This window comes from Dipodomys ordii, unplaced genomic scaffold (genome assembly GCF_000151885.1).
Source record: "Dipodomys ordii isolate 6190 unplaced genomic scaffold, Dord_2.0 Scaffold58, whole genome shotgun sequence".
NCBI lineage: Eukaryota > Metazoa > Chordata > Mammalia > Rodentia > Heteromyidae > Dipodomys > Dipodomys ordii.
Genome location: NW_012267274.1, coordinates 3,668,496 through 3,689,453, shown reverse-complemented (window position 1 = coordinate 3,689,453; position 20,958 = coordinate 3,668,496).

The following is a 20,958-nucleotide window of genomic DNA, read 5'->3' as shown; positions in this document are numbered from 1 at the left end:
TTCTAATGTGTGGGTCTCACCTGAGCACATCAGCTTTGGAAACATACACGTGTGTATCTAGAGGAATACCTTCTACTAAGATGTTAAGCACTTCAGTAAGAACTCTGGAATGTAAAATATGTCTGGGTTGAGCCCTGCCCTGCCTTATGTAACATGAGTCTTTCCAAGGAATTTGCACTGGACAAGGTTACCTCTTCTGCTTCACACGCTGCACAAGCCCATGGTCAAATCCATGCACAGGAGGAAATGCTCTGGACTTCATGGTCTTAAGGCCTTTCAACTTATAAACCAAGTCACAATCCACCCTCTAGCGGTTCCCTTCTGTCCACCCTAGAGTTTGTTTTCAGACAGACGTGCTTTGCCAGGTCTGATCAGATGATAGCTTGCTGTCCAGAAACAGTCTGCATAAAGCCATAGTTGCCTTCATCCCTGGCTTTTGAGGGGGAGAGCTATTCTGCGCAGTGCAAACCAGGGTCTCTGTACATTACTATCACCAGAGCCAAGTCCTCCAGTTTATTTGAAAAGATCATCTGTAGGTCTCTCTCCCTCTACAGGCCCATCTTCAGGTGCCTCTCCCCCCACAATCTCTGTCATGCATGGTAGTCTTCTTGAACCAGGGTCTCAGTGTTAGCATGTTCTTCAGAATGGGTCCAAAGCCTATAGGAAAAGCCAATCTAGGTGGGCTTAGCATGGAGAGAGAACTCACCAGATAGCCAGGTGTCCAGCACTGACTCAGCATTGAGCTACACAGGGGCAGGGGTTTCCCTGGCTTTCCCTGGTCTCTGATCTCAAGCACAATTCCTTCCCTCACAGCCTGCTGAGACCCGACTAATCATTGAGTGAACTCTGTGCCCGGAATGAAAGTAGGGCTCTTGGGGAGCTGGCCAGCTGTGTCCTCGGCTGGTATTAATAGAACGAATCTCTAGGGAAGTATACACAGGAGTAAGGTGTGGGTAGCATTTGTTAGTGAGAAAAGGATTAGTTTCTCCAAAGTATGTTTCACTCCAGTTCTTAGGGGATGGAGTGCCGGCAGGTGCCGGATTTTAGCCTGTAGGGGAGGACCTACCTCTCCGAGCCGGCCGGGTCAACTCTTTGATTCCTGGGTCTATGTTCCTTGTCCTTGCTGGGTATCAATGACAGGTGAGAAGATAGATGGATAGCTTCGGATGGCATCCTCCAAAATAGAATATATTGCAGAGGGAGAAAATTCTTCCCTGAGGATAGCAATAATAAACAGAGTGGAAGTGCAGGCTTGACTGAAGAACTGCGTGCCTGGCCACTTGGAAGGGGTTTCCTGTTGTTCTTCTTTGTTCTAGAAGTTAATCCAACCAGACCTGAACACTCTCTTCCACAGGCCTCCACAGGAAATGGCCCCAGGAGCCACTTTCCTAAAGCAGTTGCCAGGATGCTTCTATAGTTAGGTGAATGGCTAAGACGGGTACTTCTGCAGTTCACATGATGACATGTACCCATCTATTCACCTCATGGCGTGGAAGAGCAGCTTGACCTGTGCCCTCCCACCTTCCCACCATCCCCTGCTGGCTTCCCTGACTCTAGGGTCCAGTGTATGTTTAACTTGGTGCTGCCAGGGCTCATCCTCTCCAAGGGAAACCCATTTCATCAGGGACAGGCAGGGATGACACAGGGTGAGTGTGTGTTTCTGGTTTGGGCCAGCTTGTTGCTCGGGGATAAAGCTTCTCTGCATTCCTCCACCTTTCAACGTTTTCTTTTCCCAACCATCTGCCGTGCCGATGTCAGGATTCTCCATAAAAATGTATAACAATCCAGACACAGCTCAGCCAGCTCTCACAAACTATTCAGCCAACTTCCTTTTATAGATGTCCTAGTGGTTTTGATCTACTCCTCTGATTGAACCCTTACAGATAGCTCGACTTTGGTACCAAGAGTAGGGCATTGCCATGGCAAAAGCTTGAACTGTGGGATGACTTTGCAGCCAGGCAGTGGATGGAGACCTGGAGGATGCTGGGGAGTGAGTGCAAACTTCACAAGCTTCAAGAAACCACATGTGAAAGCAAGATGGCCTTTGATACAGGCCACGGCTTAAAGGAAAGCGAGGAGAGTCCTGCAGAAGACTAGAGGAAAGGGACTCATTGTTGTATAATGGCAGGAAGTTCAACGATTCAGTCACCTGGGGTATTGGTGGGGAGTAGACTCATGGACTCCATGATTAACTGAAGGCTGAGGGATCTTTACTGTGTCCAGTGAAATGTGAGAGGACTGACATAACCCAAGGGAAGTTCGGTTCTTAAACATTAGAAAATGCAGGACTCATGTTTTAAAATATCCCTTAGCCTTTCTAGCTGGCAAACAGCTGAATAAAATTTAAAAAATAAAAGCTTCTAACTGAAAATTTAAGGCAATCATTGGAGAGGGAGACTAAAGACAAAGACATTCTGTGAAATCCTAGATGTAGCCCTCAGAAAGAAATATCTGCTTCCTCTGTGAATTGCTCACTCTGATAATAGGACTCCCAAGAAGTGTAGGTTAGTCATCCAAGTGGAGAAGAATTTTTCTTGGGAATATTAATGACTGTGATTTATGCTTAGGGGAATGAATTCCTACTAAGATTTGTACCAGAACCAGAAAGTTTACAAAAGAAATATATTGGTTGAAATACCAATAGATTGAAAGGACAGAAACAATAGACAATGAAAAGAGACCTTCAGTCTTCCCTCCCTCAAAGCTCCACCCACAGAAAGCAGGTAAAAACATTTGCAGGGATAAGCATGATTATCTCTTAAGAAAAAAGAAATTATAGTACTGAAAGCAGAACTAGGTGTCCAGAAGATAGTTCTAAGAGCTGAGCCAAAATAGGACAGCATCCTCATTTTTTAAAAAAAAATCACAGCTTGTCTGGATGTCCTAAAAATTGATACCATACTTCCCCATTTCCCTTTCTTTTAAGTTCTTTTATCGTAAAGACACTGTACAAAGGGGTTAGTGTTACAGGAGTCAGGTAAGGAGTGCATTTCCTGTCAAACATTGTTACCCCTCCTTTGTTTTCCCCTCCGTTTCCCTTTCTTAACAAGAGGGCCAATAACAGTTCTTTCATAGGTGTTTTGGATAGGTGAAGATCAGATATCTTCAGCTCACAAGTCTTCCGGCAAAAGCCAGGGTATGCGAGACGCTGCACTTCAGCAGAATCCTGCGATGCACAGCTCCTGCGTGGCATAACTGATGGTGTAGAGAGTAGGTTCAGGGGAGATGAGAAGAGATGGCTGTGTGTTGCCTGTGGGAGAACCAGGCAATACGTGCGTAAGTTCCTTGACACACCTCCCTCCAAGATGCGGAACGAATTCATCTCCCCTAGAGGGTGGGTTGGATTCAGTGATGGGCATTTGGGGAGTAGACAGAGGAAGCAATGGCTGTGTGCTGGCTCTGCCTGGGTCACCAGAGTCATTGCCACACCCGCTTTGTTCTCTCTTCCCAATTACCCATCCTGGGGGAAGTCAGCCATGGTGTCCCAGTGGACGCAGGCAGCCCTAGGAATGCCACATGGGTAAGACCAAGGCTGCTGTCTGTCTGTCAGGAATGGAACTTCTGCCAAGGGCTCTGAGAACAACCGAACCTGAACTGGGTCCAGCTACCCCAGTCAGGCCCTGAGATGACTCCTGCATGAGCCAATGTCTTGGCTGCAGACTTCCAAGACTCCGTGGTGGGATCTCACCTTCAGCCACTTCTGAGCCGGGGGCGTGGGTGGCGATTGTTTAAATCCACAGACTTTGGGGATAATCATGATGTGGTGAAGAATGAGTCTGTTATTAATGTTAATAATGATGCCCTGTTTCTCCCTGGCTGCAATGGCTTAAATCTCGGAACTTTTGAGAGGGTGATCGAACTTACAAATCCATCTGCACGGAAGAGGTGTTTTTTCGTTTAATTTCAGAAGTAGATCCTTGACTGATTTCCATGTTCTCTGGTTTATTCCATTTCTTCCCAGCTTTTTGATGGATTTTATAATTATGTTGGCTTATTTTAGCTTGCTACTTTTTTTCTTCAGAGTTGATTACAGCTTACATATATTTTTATTCAGACTTCAAAATCTCTTCTAGCATAGTAGTGGGGCCCGAACTCAGGGCCTTCGGCTCTTTCTTCACCTTTTCCACTCCAGCCACACCTCCACTGGCACCAGCTTCTTGCTGGTCAGTGGAAGAGAAGAGTCACACATTTTTCTCCAATATATACAGCACTATATTTTGATATATTTGCTTTGTCGAGTGTTTTATGGAGAAATACTTTTCAATCAAAGCACAGCATTACCATTTTGTTAGACTTCTGACCTGTCGCAGATCCTTTATGTGAACCTTTTCAACTTCAGTCTTGTCACGCTTCATTACTCCAGGCTGAAAATCCAGTCCGATGCTAGCTGGTAAAAAAGACACCCACGGGCTTGCCCGGACTGCCTGACTCCTTCAAGTAACTGGTCGGGTGGACCCACAGGTCTCCTGTGGATTCGCAAGCCTTTGAACATTCAGTTTATTTTTATTTATCCAATGCTTGCCTAGAGATATTGCATGCTGATCAAATACTGTATAGAGCATTTATACAGCATTTGCGGGGTAATTTTCTTTTTAACAACAATTTGAGTTCGCAGCAAACTGAAAAAGAAGGTGCTCCAAGTGTTCCCAGGTCCCCTGCAAACCAATGCAAAGGAATTTTCTAAGAAAGCATATTGTCTTGAACATCATATGAGGACAGTGCTTTTGATATATTAATATTCCAGATCTGGGGCTGTTAACTTTTTCTTCTTTTTACTACTCAAGCCTTTTCAAGAATGTTGTTGTAAGGATTGTTTTTCTCATTCACCAAGGATCTCTAGGGCAAACACAGAAAGACCATTGACACTTGTTGACTAAACAGTTCCAGGGTCCACTAGGCCTTGAGGGGCACAGTCAGGACACCATACATGGATAATTCCTAGGCATTGTGGGAACTCCACCAGAGAGTTTTTGTTCTGCAAGAGAATGGAGTAACTGACAAAATGGCCATGGATTCTGACATCTATCCTCGAAGCTTGTAGACAAAATGGTGACATTTGTACACAGAAGCTAGCACGTCAACTGACCAATAAAGCTTTTCTCTCCAGCCACCTCACCGCCCACAAGTTACGCTGGAACCAGCCAGTGGAGCTCCTGCACGAGTTTGTAATGGAAGCAGCTATGCCCTCTGTAGGATGTCAGAGGTGAATTTTGGTTAAGAAAGGCACATCAACAAATTCTATTTAGAGTTGCTTTGATCAGTGATGGCATGTAAAGTGTGAAAAAAGTGTTTCCATAAAGGGAACTTTAATTCCTCTCTCTTTCTTTTTTAAAGTGGTCACATTATTTCGTTCACATTCATAGGTCAGTGGGCATGCACAATCTCGCAGCATTCATTCTGTTTACTGTATTATGAAGATGACTTCCAAACGTCCTGAATATCACACCCCCATCCACAGGCACAGATACAATGCTTGTGGAGTGGTGAGGTACAGTCGCCACCCCCCCCACAGAGTTCTCTGAGAAGGTAGGGTAGCTGCCACATCGGACTCGGCTTGGCACAAGCTCTTCAGAATCTGTACCAGCACACGTTCCCAGTGCAGCAGAAAGAGGTTAAAATGGTTCACAAACTTGTAAGAAATCTGTTGACGCTAAAATAATTCCTGTCAAACTAGAACAGTTAAGCAATTCTGAAATTAAAAAAAAATAGACCGCCCTCTTCAATTGTTAGCTAAAGTAACTAAGCATTTTTTTAAGGCAGGCTTACCTCTGATAATTTAGAGCTTGAGCTAATTAAAACAAACACTGAAGTGAGGATGGACGAAGCTGACACAAAAAGGTTTATTCCATCTTTTGTAAGTGCCAGATTAAATAGCAGGTGAAGTGCCATCTCCTAAAGCCTTTTCTGTGTTGTGGCTCTACCCGTCAGTGAAGATATCCATTGTCAGAATGACTGCAGGTTAAAATGTCCCTCCAAATGAGATACTACATGGCGGCGTTTTTGTCTTAGAAGAAGGGTGACCTATTCTCTACCTCAGTCCCCTCACCCTGGTACTCAGCTGATGGTAGAGGCAAGACAGACCCTTCCAGAATCATCTGTGGGGTTGACGCAGTTGATATGCATTGTGCGCTTCCCCATGTCCGTCCCTCCCCTGTGCCCCACACTTGCCAATTCACCTTGCTGACACGGATGGAATAGCACGAACTTTAGCCGCTAGATGAAGCGAGGGGGTGGAGGGGGAGGAAGAAGGGTGAGGAACACTCAAGGTCAAGCTATTTCTTAGCCTCTTCCCCCCGCATCGTCTCTTGTGGGCATCTCTTCCCTGAAGATCCAGCAGGGCCAGTGTCTTGGAAACCCTCTCATCAGAGCTCCCTGTGGCGTTCTGACTTTCCTTTCTGACTTTCTCAGGGCCGTCGTGTTTTAAAGGAACTCTAAATGCGGCGTCACGGCAGGCTTTCGGATCTGCTGGTGGCATGCAGAATCACCTCTTAGGAGCAGTCGCTGGGTCGTGGCTTCATGCTTGGTTCAGGGGAGCAAGAGGGGCGGTGGGGATCTCCAAAGGCAGGCTCACATGTTCTGGGGGTGGGGGCGGGGACAATGTCATGCTTCCTAACGGGGAGGACAATCTCATACCTCAGACCTGGTGTGGCAGCGTCTGCCTCACCGGCCCAGGACTCCCGTGGGATGAGATGTGGGGGATGAGACCCACAGGTCTCCACTGGAGGCGATCGGCCTTCTCCGGCACCTTGAACATTATCTCACAGACCTGCCAGCCTCTGACCTTGGTGAGAGCGTGTTAGACGTGGCTTCAGATGCACAGGTTGGTCTGAGTTCAAGGACACAACTCGCTCCCTAGTCCAGGCCCAGCCTAGGAGGCCAGTGCACAGCTGTGGACTGGATTTCAGTGTACAGAAGGTGGCCACATGCTTCTGCAGGGAGGAGCTGTGCGGCCCACACAGCTGCTGTCAGTCCCAGAGTTTAATCTGTGTGAGCTCTCTTCCTTGCCCTCCCGGCATCTGCCTTCAGCTGGGGCCCCTGGCTCCGTTTGTACCTCCCTCCTCGGGCCACAGTGGCTGATCTGGGTGCGGAGCCAGGGACTCAGTGCCCTCTGTATTGCTCGGGCTGAATCATAAGGTGTAGGATTTCTACTTCCTGCCGTGAACCTCTTGCTGGAATAATTCTGCAAAGGCAAGTCTCTGTGTTCCAAGATAAAATGACACAATTATTGAAGCTCCTTAGTGCTTATGACCACGCATTTCCGTCATTTAGCCTGCTGCGTGAACAGTTTAGATATGCCTGAAATGTGACGCTTCATCACATTCTGTCTGTCATCAACACCTGTCTCACACAAGCAGGTCCTCGATAAGTAGCTCCTCAATAAATATGCGCTGGGTGAAGTGGTGAGTCCATTGTGGTAGCCAGGGGAACGCCTAATGGGGACTCTTTATGTGACAGCCCCAATGGGGCGCATGTGAGCAGCAGCTTGTGTCACCGATGTAGATATGAGGTTCTGCACTCCTAAGGGCTCTAAATCCTGTGCCAGTCCTGGGACTTGAACTCAGGGCCTGGGAGCTGTACATTTGCTTTTCTCTCTCTCTCTCTCTCTCAACATTTACTCTACCACTTGAGCAATAGCTTTACTTCAATTTCTTGCCGGTTAATTGGAAAGAAGACTCTCACAGACTTTCTTGCCTGGGCTGGCTTTGAGCCATGATCTTCAGATCTCAGCCTCCTAAGTAACTAGGATTACAGGTGTGAACCATGGGTGCCCAGCCCATTAAATAACATTTCTGCTTATTCTTTTTAATTACATCAAGCTGATAGAGAGGTTTTCCTAGGGTGCATCTAGGAAATATGGACTCATTACTTATACTTGTTAAGGAACATAGAAGGGTCCACAGGTTTTCAAAATGAGCATTCCTCAGTGTGCTAGTACACACCTGTAATCTCGTCTATTTGGGAGGCTGACATAGAATTGAGTTTCGAGGCTGGCTAGGATAAAGTTACTACCAGACTCTATCTGAAATACAAACTAAAAGCCAGTGGACTGGAGGTGTGGCTCAGGCAGGAGAGTGCTCTCCTATCAATCAAGCACCCTGCCCTGAGTTCAATTCCCAGTACTGTAAATAAAGAAATTAGTAAATAATACACACATACACATAAAATAAAGATGACTTTTCCTCTTGAATGCTACCATTCAAGGTCATTACTGTGAAGTTCATTATTTATCTTTCTAAGCTATTCTGTGAGGACTCTCATTTTATTTTCCTATTTTATATTATTGGTATAGAACATGAACTTACATTAGAAATTTTTACTTCACGTAATTATATCTTTTATTTGTTATTATTGGGGGGGGGAGATACCTGAGATTGACGTGAGCCACACCTCCGGTCCTTTAGTCTCTGATTATTTGTGGTGTGAGGCATGCATCCTTATCTCAACCTGGACTTTGATCCTCCTCTTTACACTTCCCACCCTAGCTGGGATCACAGGCACACCTTACCGAGCTCAGCTTTTTCTGTTGAGATGTGATCTCAGGCTCAGAACTGAGACCTGGATGGCCTTGAACCATTGTCCCCCCATCTCAGCCTCCCAAGATGCCCCCAATCTCAGCATCCGATGGTCCCCCCATCTCAGCCTCCCAAGATGCCCCCAATCTCAGCCTCCGATGGTCCCCCCATCCCAGCCTCCCATGATGCCCCTGATCTCAGCCTCCCGTGATCTCCCCAATCTCAGCCTCCCACGCAGCTGGGCTGCCCGGCTCACACAGCACACCCGCCATTGAGCACATCTGTCTACAACGCATCCCGGGACTGCCTTGTCTGCTTTGAAAGCTTACGGTGAATACTCGAGCATGCTTCCCAGACTCTCCTTTAGCAAGAAGCAGCTTTTCTCCTAGTAGCTTCTGGGGAGGTGCTGAGCCCTGCCCAGGCACTGGCTCGGTGCCCTCCAGACTCCCACCCAAGCCCAGCTCTGGACGGCAGACGCAGGAGCAGAGAGGCCTGCCCTGTGCCCTTCACGGCCCTCTGAAAGGCCCTCTCTCTGTCGGGTCCAGGCCTCTTTCTCAGCAGCGTCTCCTCCGTCCCATGCCTGTCCCCCGTGTCCTGACAATTCCCATTCCCCAGCATGCCCCAGCACAGTCGGCTCCGTCCTGCCAGCCCCCCTCCCCCCGCTCCATCTCCCCCTGCTCCCCCCTCCATCCTGCCAGTCCCCCTCCCCCCCCGCTCCTCCCCCCGCGCCCCCCCATTCCATCCACGTCCACTGCATGCACACATGTCCTCCGGAGTCACATCTAGATGGTTCTTTCACCATTCTCTGCTGTTTTATACGTTGTTGGAATTAAGACCTTTAACCAAACCTCTTTGACCAGCCTTCCGAGGCCTCCTGGGACGCGCCTGTCCTGGTGAGCCCGAGCGCGAGCACCCTGCACGCCCAGGTTTCCCAAGGCCTCCGAGGTCAAAACCCTTTTCCTAAAACGTTAAGATGTTCTCTTCTATCCTGTGGCTGTCTGTACTTCTGTACTTCTGTAAAACTGTACATCTGTACTTCTTCTTCCTCCCTGGGCCTTGAATGCAGAGTTTTCAGCATTCACTGGACTTGTTTGCTCATGGCTGGTGCTCTACAACTTGAGCTGTGCCTCCAGACCTGTTGTTCATTTGTTCTCTCTCTCTCTCTCTCTCTCTTTCTTTCTCTTTCTTTTTCTCCTTTCTCTCCCCTCCCTCCCTCCCTCCCTCCCTCCCTCCTTCCCTCCCTCCCTTCCTTCCTTCCTTCTTTTCTTTCTTCTTTAAAAAATTATCTTCAAGTTGTTGTACTGAGGGGGACCTCAAATTTAACATATCAGTTGTCTCTAAGTACAGTGCATCTGATCAATGTCATTTGCTGATTAATTGGAGATAAAATCCCAGATTTTAGCCTCCTAAGTTGTTAGGGTAACAGACCTGAGCCACTGGGCCCGGCCGACATGTGTACTCTACAGTGTAGAAACAGTGCTGGTAGCAATGGCCAGTGCGCTCCTGGGAGCTCTGGACTCATGCTTAGCACCAATTGTAGTAAGAAGCTCATGATAAGCATGAAAGAGTTAGTTTTATTATACTCTGGCCTTTGCATACATGACTTCTGTTATTCTGCCTGGTGACAGAGGAAGCGTGCGCCCACCCATTGTGTAAGCTCTCTCCGGAAGGGCTGATGTGCAATGCTTCTTTTTTGAGCTGAGTCAACTTCTCCTTCTCCGAACACCATTTTCTCTTCAAAAGAATGACTGACAGACACACCACGGCTCCCTAGGCTTCAGTATTTGCTAGACATTTTCTCCAAAATGAACGATGCAAGCCTGTCACTTCAAGGAAAGCTACTGACAGTATTTTTTTTTTGGATAGTGATAAAATTCAAGCTTTCAAGTGAAAATTGGAATTTTGGAACACTTGTAGCCGACGCCACGAGCCTGGCAGATTTCAGTACATGAATACCTTCCTGATGAGATTGGAAGTGATTTTAACAAAGATAACGTGTCAACAGTTAGAAGATCTTCATAACCTCAGCAACTTCATCATTTTCAGATGACCAGAGCATGACGTTTTGTGAGTCAAAGTTCCACTCACAGACATACAACCGATAGAGTTTAAGTAGCAGAGTAAACTGTCATTGGTGAGACTTCTGATTCATGTGGAATAAACTTTTAAGTGCTGGTAACTTATTGAGATTTGATGCGGTATGTAAAAGGAATAGCTACATGATCTAAAAAGGCCATTACAAACCCCTCTCTTTCCCAGTGATCTATTTGTACAAAATTAACTCTTCTTTATATACTCAAACCATTGGGGCCAATTGTATCTAAGAATCCAGCTGTCTTCTCCTAAGTCATGGGTGAGATATGGAGGATTCTTCTTCTTCTTCTTCTTCTCCTTCTCCTTCTTCTTTCTTCTTCTTCTTCTTCTTCTTCTTCTTCTTCTTCTTCTTCTTCTTCTTCTTCTTCTTCCTCTTCCTCTTCCTCTTCCTCTTTTTCATCTTCTTCATCTTCATCTTCTTCTTTGTCTTCTTCCTCCTCCTCCTCCTCCTCCTCTCCTCATCCTTCTCCTCTCCTCTCCTCCTCCTCTTCTCCCTCTTCCTCCCCTCCTCTTCCTCCTCTACCTTTTCCTCCCCTTCTCCTTTTCCTCTTCCTCCTCCTCTCCCTCTTCTTCTCCTTCTCCTCCCCGAATTCCTCCCCTTCTCCTCCTCCTCCTCCTCCTCTCCTCTTTCTTTCCTCCTCCTCTTCCTCCTCCTCCTCCTCTTCTTCTTGTTCCTCCCCTGTTCCTCCCCCTGTTCCTCCCCTTCTCCTCCTCTTCCTCCTTCTCCTCCTCCTTTTGTTTAGTTTGTCTTGAAAAAATAGAGCTATTTTTTTAAATTACACTGCTCATTTATGTTAAGATGTCATGGTTCTTTATTGTCATTTTAATATATCAGTCAACCTGTGGGTGCATTCTCCGTTTTAATTTCTGGTATAGCAAGCATTGACCACACTTTTGGGGATCTTCAGTGGTTATCTCATATGCAAAGGTCTTCTGCTGAGAACTGCAGCCACACATCAGCCTCCTACCCATTCTCCACTGTGAAGGAGATGGTGATTGGCCGGAAAGCGATGACATCACACTAGCTACTGAGGATGTGCAGGGGTCACGGTGCCCTGGGCCAAGGGCACAGGACAAGGTCTTCCCACTGCTCCCACGCTGGGTGGCACATGGGCACCAGGCTGAGGAGCCTCTTCTGCTCCCTCACTCTGCCTTCCTGGCTGCTTCTCTATCCAAACAGACCTAGCCTCTTTGCCTTCTCATGTCTGGGGTCTGCCCAACTCCCTGGTTCCCACAGCTTTCTCTCCTCACTTCACACCCTACACCGGCATTTTTGATGATCTCCCACTGTTTGCCAGACACACTGAAGTTCCCCAAGTTCGTTCCCTTTTTTCTATTTGTGGGGTGAGGGTCCACCCATGTCTCGGGCATGCAAAGCGAGCACTCTACCACGGAGCTTCAGCGCCTCAGTCCCTGTGGCTTGGTTCTAAGCTTTGGGGCTCGTGTCCTTCCATACATAATCACTTAGAATATTTTATATAGGAGTGCAGAAATTTTTATCTTTTAATTTATAGCTTTTGCTTGGCTCTGTCATGTTGATTAAATTATTTTTTTCCATAAGATTATATAAATATTCCTCAAATTTTCTTTGGACTTTTTAATATCTTTTTAAAAAAAGATTTATCCCTTTAATAAAGTTGGAATTTCGAAGAGCTATTTCTTGAAGCACAATTTACATATAATGAAGTGAAGTCATCCATTGAAATGTAGGTTTGAACAGCTTTAAGCGGCTATAGAATATGTTTTCATAGAAAAATGTGTGTACCAGCCTTTTGTACATGATCCCAAGTCACCATCCTTTGATGGCTGTGCAGCCCTCTAGATGTCAGCTGATGAGGAATTTTTGTGTTTTCTATTTTTTCTTTTTGTTTGCAAATGTAGTTGTTTTAGGTTACACATTCAAATTAGTTATTCTCCACAGGAAATAAAGCTGTCCTGACAATCAGGCAGAAATCCTCGGGAACTCTCTTCATAGGACTTTCAATAGTGTCTCAGTTCAAGTTTTTAGGATTTGCAGGCAGACAGTAAGGTAAGCTGTCTTTGCTTTCTGATTCTTAGACATTTTGCTCCTTGCTCCTGTCTTACTACGTTGCCTTCGGATGCAAGGTGAATCCTGACAGTGGACGCCATAGGTTTCCCGTGGGTGTAGAAGGTCAGGCTTGAGTTGGGTCTCCTAAAATACCTATGCGGACTTCCCAGCCAGCAGCAGCTCAGAAGCAGGCACTCTGCAGGGGAAGGGTCTGTACAGAAGTTACCAAACTAAAATGGAGTTAAAACTGTGGGCTTTCATCCAGTACCGCCAGCATCTCTGTGACAGGGGGAAATGTGGACATAGACACACACATGCTTCATACCGTATAAACAGGAAGATCTTGAAGTCTGAGAGAGAGAGAGAAACAAAGAGACAGAGAGAGAGAGACAGGGAGATAGAGAGAAAGAGAGAGAAGAGACAGAGAGACAGAGAGAGACAGAGAGACAGAGAGACAGAGACAGAGAGAGAGAAAGAGAGACAGAGACAGAGAGAGAGACAGAGACAGAGAGAGAGGGAGAGAGAGAGAGAGAGGGGCCAGGCCCCTGACCTGCTTTAGAGCCACCGAAGCAGCCAACGCTGCAGTCACAGTTGGTGATGCCCATCAGTTTGTTTAGCGACTGGAGATGACAGCCCAAGTAAACAAACCCACAGAACATATCACCCAGACAGGATGGCTCCAAGCCGCAGTGGTTTCATGTTTGTTTGCGTTTCAGTGGGTCAGCAGTTTGGGCTGAGCTTCAGCTGGGCCGTTCTTGGTGGCTTTCCCCCACAATGTCCTTCATGTGACCCCAGCCATCGGCAGCTCACAAAGGCCAAGTGGGCCATGTGGCCTTACACGCGTGCAGAATGGCTGGCACCAGCCCGCAGCTGGAGCAGCACGTGCTGCCATACCACTTACTGCGACACATGATGTCCTTGGAGGTCAAAAGCAGAACTCACAAGACCTCCAGCCGCACTAGTGGAACCAATACGGCATCCTTCACTGTGGCTTTACATTTATTTCTATTTTTATCTTTAAGTAGTTGTGTGGAGGAGTTGCCACATAACAAAGTAGTTTATGGATACAGCATGTCTTCACCTGCGCCACCCCTTTCAACATTCTCACCCAGCCCTCCCCTACCCACTCCTTCCCTTACTCTTCTTAATTTTTGTAGGATATATATTGGATTCTAGTCTATATTCTCCCCCTCTCCTCCTCTTCATTCACTTGCCCCTTTCCCCTTGACTCCACCCTACCCCTTTCAAGTACCTGGTTCCTGGTGTTTTATTTTGCTAACCTTTGATTTTAGCTTTCTAAGAAATTACCGTATTGGTGTTCTCCCTTGAATCTACCGTATTTCAGTTAACACATTTGTATACACTCATCTACCACTTACTTGTACTTACTTGTGAGTTGATAAGCTAAATATAGCTTCCAATATGAGGGGAAACATGTAATCGTGGTCACTGTGGGCCTGATTTACTTCATTTCACATAATTTTTTCCAAATATTTCTTTTTCTTTACAAATAGTCTAATACCTTTCTTTCTGATGGATATGTAAAATTCCATGTGTACAAATACCACATTTCTTGATCCATTCATCCATTGAGGAGCCTCTGGGCTGATTCCATACCTTGACTATGGTGAATAGTGCCACAGTGAACATGGTTGTGCTGGTGGCTTTACTGGGTCTTGATTCTCTCACAGCTATTGAATGCCTAGGCATTTTGCGAAGACAGCCCATGTTCAGGAGGTGGGGACACCTCAGCTACTTAGCTGAGCACCAAAGCCACCCTAGGGTGAGGTGTGCACAGGCATGATGTGTGAGTTCCTGGCCTCATTTAGCAATTTGCTACTCTGCCTTTCATGGGAATGTCCAGTGATTTAGTACTACACATGCTGCCTGCTAAGATGTTTTGAATGGATGCTCTTAATTTTAGAAAATGTATTCCTACTCTCCGGTTCCTTAAACTTGGTAGCAGAAGCGGATGTGTGATTTTTGTAAATGTTTTCTGGCGCCCATATTGATGACCATATGGTGTTCTCATTTAACCTCTTAGCATAATAAATCGCAGCGATGGGTTTCCTGGCCTTCTGGTTCTACCTCTCAGGCACTTGACTGCATCTCCCCACTGGGCAGGGGCTCCTGTGGGTGAAGCTGTGTTGGGTCCTCTGTGCCTAGTGCAGGGCTGGCCGTAGCAGACTCACAATTGCTGACATGTGTTGTATGGATATGGATCGTCATTTAAATGCAAGGCCACATTCTCAGCGGTCTCACACAGCACTGGAGGCAACACCGCTTTTTCTAGTTTCTGGCACAACCATTCCTAGACATTTCCTGAGCACCCCATGGGTACATCTCCCAGATTCACCTCCCAGTCCCCCCACTTGGCTGTGATCCTTCCTTAACCCCTCCCTACTTCCAATTCCCTTGCACTCCACCGACAGTACCATGTTCCTTTTCAGAACACACAGAGATTTACCTCTTCTCCTTCATTAGCCAGTAATGGATGATAGCAATGGAAAGCCAAGGGCAAGTGCACTAAAAAAATACCTCGAATGGTCTCTCTCTCACCCGGAGGTGAATTTGCTTTCTTCCCCCTTCTCATTCTGAGTAATAAGTGGTTCTCTGGAGTAGCTCAAAACTCACAAAGAGGGACCCTCTAGGTAGATTATAATGGGAATTTTAGTTCCTAGGTTTAAATATTTCTCCTATGAGCTCACTATCTTCAAAGCTTCACAGGAAGTGAAGCTGGGCACAAAACTAATGTCAGCACTTTTGTCGTTGGTGTGCCTTCCCTAGGAGCACCGAGGATGACTCCTTCCGTGTGAGCTACTGCAAGAGCTGGGCAGAACCTTCTAGAGGATCCATGTCCCAGAGCAAGGACGATGTGGGAGGCCCAGGAAGGCGCACACAGGTTGTAATAACAAGGCAGAAGTGAGGACCGGAGCTCTAGCCTCCACATCCCACACTATCACTCTACTGGACTCAACCCAGCTGTGTGCTGAGCCACAAGGAGAGACGGGGGTGGGGGCAGGCCTGGGGGGGGACCTGCTGTGAGCCCTTGGGCCCTGGGTGAGTCAAGACCAGCGGACTGGGCCAGGGACCAAGACTTCATCACAAGGGCCCTGGTCATTTCTGAGACGTGGCTTCTTTTCTTCCGTTGTGGGTTGGCTGTATCCCCATGAAGTTCATGTGTTCAGACAACTTGGGGACTCCTATGTGGATGGGACTTGCAGGTGGGACTTTAGGGTTAGATGAAGTCATGAGGGTCAGCCCCAGGATGGCTGACAGTGCTTTCTACAAAGAGCAGACCCAAGCTTGTGTGCATGCTTGTTCTGTCTTACCATGTGACAATGAGGCCAGATGGCCAAGATTACCACTGGACTTTCTACCTTCCAGTGCAGGAAGGAATCAATCCTCTAAATTAATTACTCAGACGAGTATTGTGTGTGGTAACACAAGACAGGCTAGGATGTCTTCCATAGTCTTCTCATTTGAGCTCATGCCCTAGGGATGATCTGTGAAGAACTCCCTCTTTCCCTCTTCCCTCTTCCTCTCTCCCTCCCTACAAAGCCCCAGTGGGAACCAGGTGGACTCCTTGAACCCATGTGCGGTAGTAACTTCCTTGTGACTCAGTTTCTGTCTCTTGAAAATGAGGTAAATGGTGGGGTTTTCCTACAATTGTTGCACGATGTGTTCATCAGATTTGATGAACACATTTGTGACACATACTTATGAGAAATGAAATCAAAAGAGGAAGGATTTTATTTTGGCTCATAGTTTCAACCCATCATGGAGGGAAGGGTACAGTTTGCACTGTAGTAACAAGGAAGGAGAGGAGAGGATGGGAGAGGAAAAGAGAGGTCAGGGGAGGAAAAAGGAGGGGAGAGACTCTGCCAGTCCTCGGCTGTTTTTTCTTCTTTTCCCTTGTTATTCTATCTGACTCCTAGGCTGTAGGGTGACACTCCCCACATTCAAGATTGTTCCTGCTCACTTAGCAAATCCACTCCAGAAACACTTTGCAGGCACACTGATGTCCTATGCGCTTCTCCTTGCTAGTCAAGATAAACCATAACATGGAGATACAATGGAAGAATACAAGAGTCCCTGAGGGACAGCTAGTGTTCGCAGGTAGCACTCTGCATGTGTTGGGTTTCTATCGCTGCTGTAATCAATCATCACAGACATGTGATGGTTTGCAACAACACAAGTAAGCCTTTCCCAGTTCATGGACTACAAGTCTCATATGGAGCTTCCTGGGCTCCATCAGGCATCACAGGATTTGCCTTTTCTCCTGGCCCCTTCCAGCTTGAAGAGGTTTCCAGCATTTCTGGTGTGTGAGCTCTTCCTCCACATTGAAAGCTTGCAACATCAGGTTGAATTCTCACAAAGAAGTTCTTTGCTCTCCTTTCTGTCCTGCTCCATGGAAGTTCCTATATCACAGACTGATGGAGAGATTGGCCATGGAGGATCAGGATTCTAGCTGCTTGGGTTTTGCTACTGTCCTTCTAGGTGGCAGCCTGGAAACGTCTCCATGGATCTGTACGGGGAGGGAAGAGCGGGAGAGCTTTCTGGTGTTCCACATATGGCCGGTTCCACCCTCCCAACCTAATCACCCATGAAGGCCCCCTGCCTCTTACCCTCATGTGTGGAGTTAGGGTTTCAACATAGGGATTTGGAGCAAGGATCACAGCATGCAGACATAGCACCTTCTCAGACACTGTGCAGTCTAACCACCGTAACCTTCCCAAACTTAAACCAATCATCCAGTCAATAAGCAACCCGATGTCGGTGTTGAAGGTGAAGGCTAACTACCATTCTCTGTTGGTGGCTGGCCAGCCTCTGCAGATCAGCTCTGGAGCCCAGGGGCTTGATGTTCTGCGTCTCAGTGGGTAGATTGCTTCCCTGACCCCAAGAACCCCCCCAAGCTCCGGCTATATTATTCTTCTGTGAGGATTCCACCTCATCACCAGCTTTGAGGTGCTTTGGGGTCCCACCGCGGAGCCCCCACATGCTTTCTCCATCACAGTTACCCCTCCTGTACTGCACCCCTCCATAGCTCAGGAGAGACTCAGAGAGGCAAATTGCTTGGTTTAATCAAAGCTCAGGTGCAGAGAAATAAAGCCAGGAATTTGCATATAACTATGGTTTATCAAAAATAGAACCACTTTGCGATATTCACTCGAAGGAAATTGTCAGTGATCTACGATAGGATTGTTTATTTTCAGCAAATGAGGGCTTTGCCAGGTCGCCTGTGTATTGATGAGCTGAGTACAGAGCTGACACTGTGAGAATTTTAGAAGTTTTGCTAAATTTCTGTTTAGTCTTGTTTATGATTCTGAGTGAAAAACTCAGTGACAAGGCAGAGCTTTGACGGGCTATCGGGTAGAGGGAATTCCACAGGCGTGGAGGAGAGCTTCACCACCTGGCAGTTGACAAAGGATGTCAGTATTTTATGAGCCCTTCCTTCTTGTGTCAGTTGTGAAGCTTGAACTCAGGTCTTGGGCGCTGTCCCTGAGCTCTTCAGCTCAAGGCTAGTGCTCTAGTACTTTGAGCCACAGTGCCACCCTTCTACCTCTTGTGTATCCAGCAACAAGGTGTTGGGTAAGAGAAGTCCTTCAACACGTCCTTTATGTGAGTATTCTGCAATCATAACAGAAAGGAAAATCAAATACAGGCATCTAAAGATGGGAAAGTCCTCCTTCTGAACTGAGATAAATGAGGCTTGTATCTTGGGCTACAGTGTGACTCGGGGTCTCTAGGTTGGGATGACCGCATTCATGTTTCCCAGAGCCTCATTGGGTTTAAGAGCTCCATGAAAGCCATCAGTGGAGAGTTTCCTTTATCTTTTTATGACTTCTGCTTTTCTTCCTCTTTTAAATTCATAGATCTTATGTCCTAGAGTAGCTCTCGGTTGACAGGAAAATCCAGCAGAGCGTACAAAGCTGCCTCATGGCCTCTCCTCAACTTCTCCAATTATTTACATGCCGAACTGGTGAAGCACATTTATTACCATTGATGAATCGGCGCAGACACACTGCGTTGGTATTAAGAACAGTGCTTAGTTACTATCACTTTCTGTTGGACAGTTCTGTGGTGTCATGTCTGCTCCATCGCGTACCCCATGGGATAGAAGGTTTCATTGCTGTGGGAAGGCTGTGTGGGTGCCTTTGGAGGAGCCCGCCCCAGTGCTCTACTGACCATGGTCTCGGTCCCCTCACTCCCTCCACATCTCTGCTCTTGACTCTTTTGGGTCCCTGCTCTTGCATATCACTCTAAGCTAACAACCCCCCACTTTCCGTTTCTTCTGCCCCCTCCCCGGGCCTCCAGCTCCCCCGCGATGCCTTGGGTCCTTCTTCCCGCGTGGTGTATCCTAACAGTGCATTAGGTTTTGTTTCATTGCTATTTTGTGCCTTGCCAGTCTTTTCATCTGAGGCACGGGCAAAGCTTCTGCTCAGCTCCTCCGTGGTAAGTTGCGTCTGTTCCTTGTACTGATCCGCCACCTGCTCCGTTCTCACGTCCCTGGTTGTATCCCCAGGGCATGTATGCTATGCAGGAGCCTGCCACAGGAACAGTCAATCAGTGTCTCCTAGAGAACCCAAATAGCTGATTTCATATGCACCGTCGCTGGCCACTCGAAGCCCACTTAAGACTCAAGGGCGTGGGGTAGCTCCCTGTGGTCTTCTCGGTGACTCTCCCCTGCTCTTTCCGGTGGTGGCTCTCGTTGTTTTTCATGAGGCTGGGAAGGAAGGGGCTGGGCCTGGGTTTATTCTTGGAACATACATCCAGGCCATGCGTCAGACATGGCTCCTTTGTCACCAGCCGGTTCTCAGCAGGTAATGTTGAAATCCACTTACCTCAAGCCTTGGGCCCTGGGGTCAGAATACAGCTTTCAAACCCCAGTGGATTCAGCACTTGTAAGGAATCAGTTCTCCTCAGAACCAGCATCCCTGGAATTGGTCGTGTTTTCCACAAGTCGTCTTTGCCTCTTAAAAAATAAATCTAATCCAAATGAAGAAGCTTGTTAACCTCTAGACCCCAGCGGCTCCCACAGATGATGAGGACCGAAGCTCCCGGTTTCCCTGTACAGCCTGCGTGAGTCATAATTGCTTGGCAAACACTCCTTGCATCCCATGCAGGCCTGGGCTGGGGTACCCTGCACCGAGTCCTTGGAGGGAGCCAATTTTGGCCAAGCCCAGAATGCCTTCTTCCATGCTCCTTGAACCTGGCACTTCGTCTGTCTCCAGAGAGAGGCCATCTGTCCGCTTGCTCATCTGCATGGTCTACGGAGCGTAGCATCTTCCTAGGATCCCACTAAAACTCCACATGAGCGCAGAGCGGCCGCTGACCTGTGCTGGACAGCTGGTGCAGTGGAGACGGTCAGAGGTGGGCACAGGGAAAACCCTGACCTGGCCACTCTGTGCATCCCAAGAGAAAATGGAAACATCTGTACCCCTGAGATGGAGAACGGGGGAGGGGAGGCTGCTTCTCCTGGCAGAACACCAGGGCAGCAATATCCAGAAAAGCCTCTGGACGTGAGGGGATGAGGACAAACGTGAAGGTAGGGCTGGAAAGCACTGTGTGATCTTTTTACACAAGAATATCCTGTACAATGGACAAGGGTCTTATATCTAAAATATACCTGGAACTCAAAAAATTAAATCCTCCAACAACAAATCCTCAAAGAAACAACTGCCCAATAAATAAGTGGGCTAAAGACTTAAAGAGAAACTTCTCTGAAAAGGAAAGAAGGATGGTCAATAGACACATGAAGAAATGCTCAACCTCTCTAGCCATAAAAGAAATGCAAATCAAAACAGCATTGAGATACCACCTCACCCCAGTTAGAATTGCTATAATCAATAACTCTAATAACAACAGATGCTGGAAGGGATGTGGACAGAAGGGAACCTTACTGCATTGTTGGTGGGAGTGTAAACTTGTTCAACCACTTTGGAAAAGAGTTCCTCAAAAGACTCCACATAGAGCTCCCCTATGACCCAGCAATCCCACTTTTGGGCATTTACCAAAATGATCACAAACAAGACCACACTAAAGCTACCAGCACAACTATATTTATTGCAGCCTTATTTACCATAGCTAAGATATGGAACCAACCCAGTTGCCCCTCAGTAGATGAATGGATCAAGAAAATGTGGTAATATATACACAATGGAATTCTATGCCTCCATCAGAAAGAATGACATTGCCCCATTTATTAGGAAATGGAAAGACTTGGAAAAAATTATATTAAGTGAAGCCAGGCCCAAAGAAACATAGGTCCCATGGTCTCCCTTATTTGCAATAACCAGTGTATGTCTGAGTCAAGCAGAA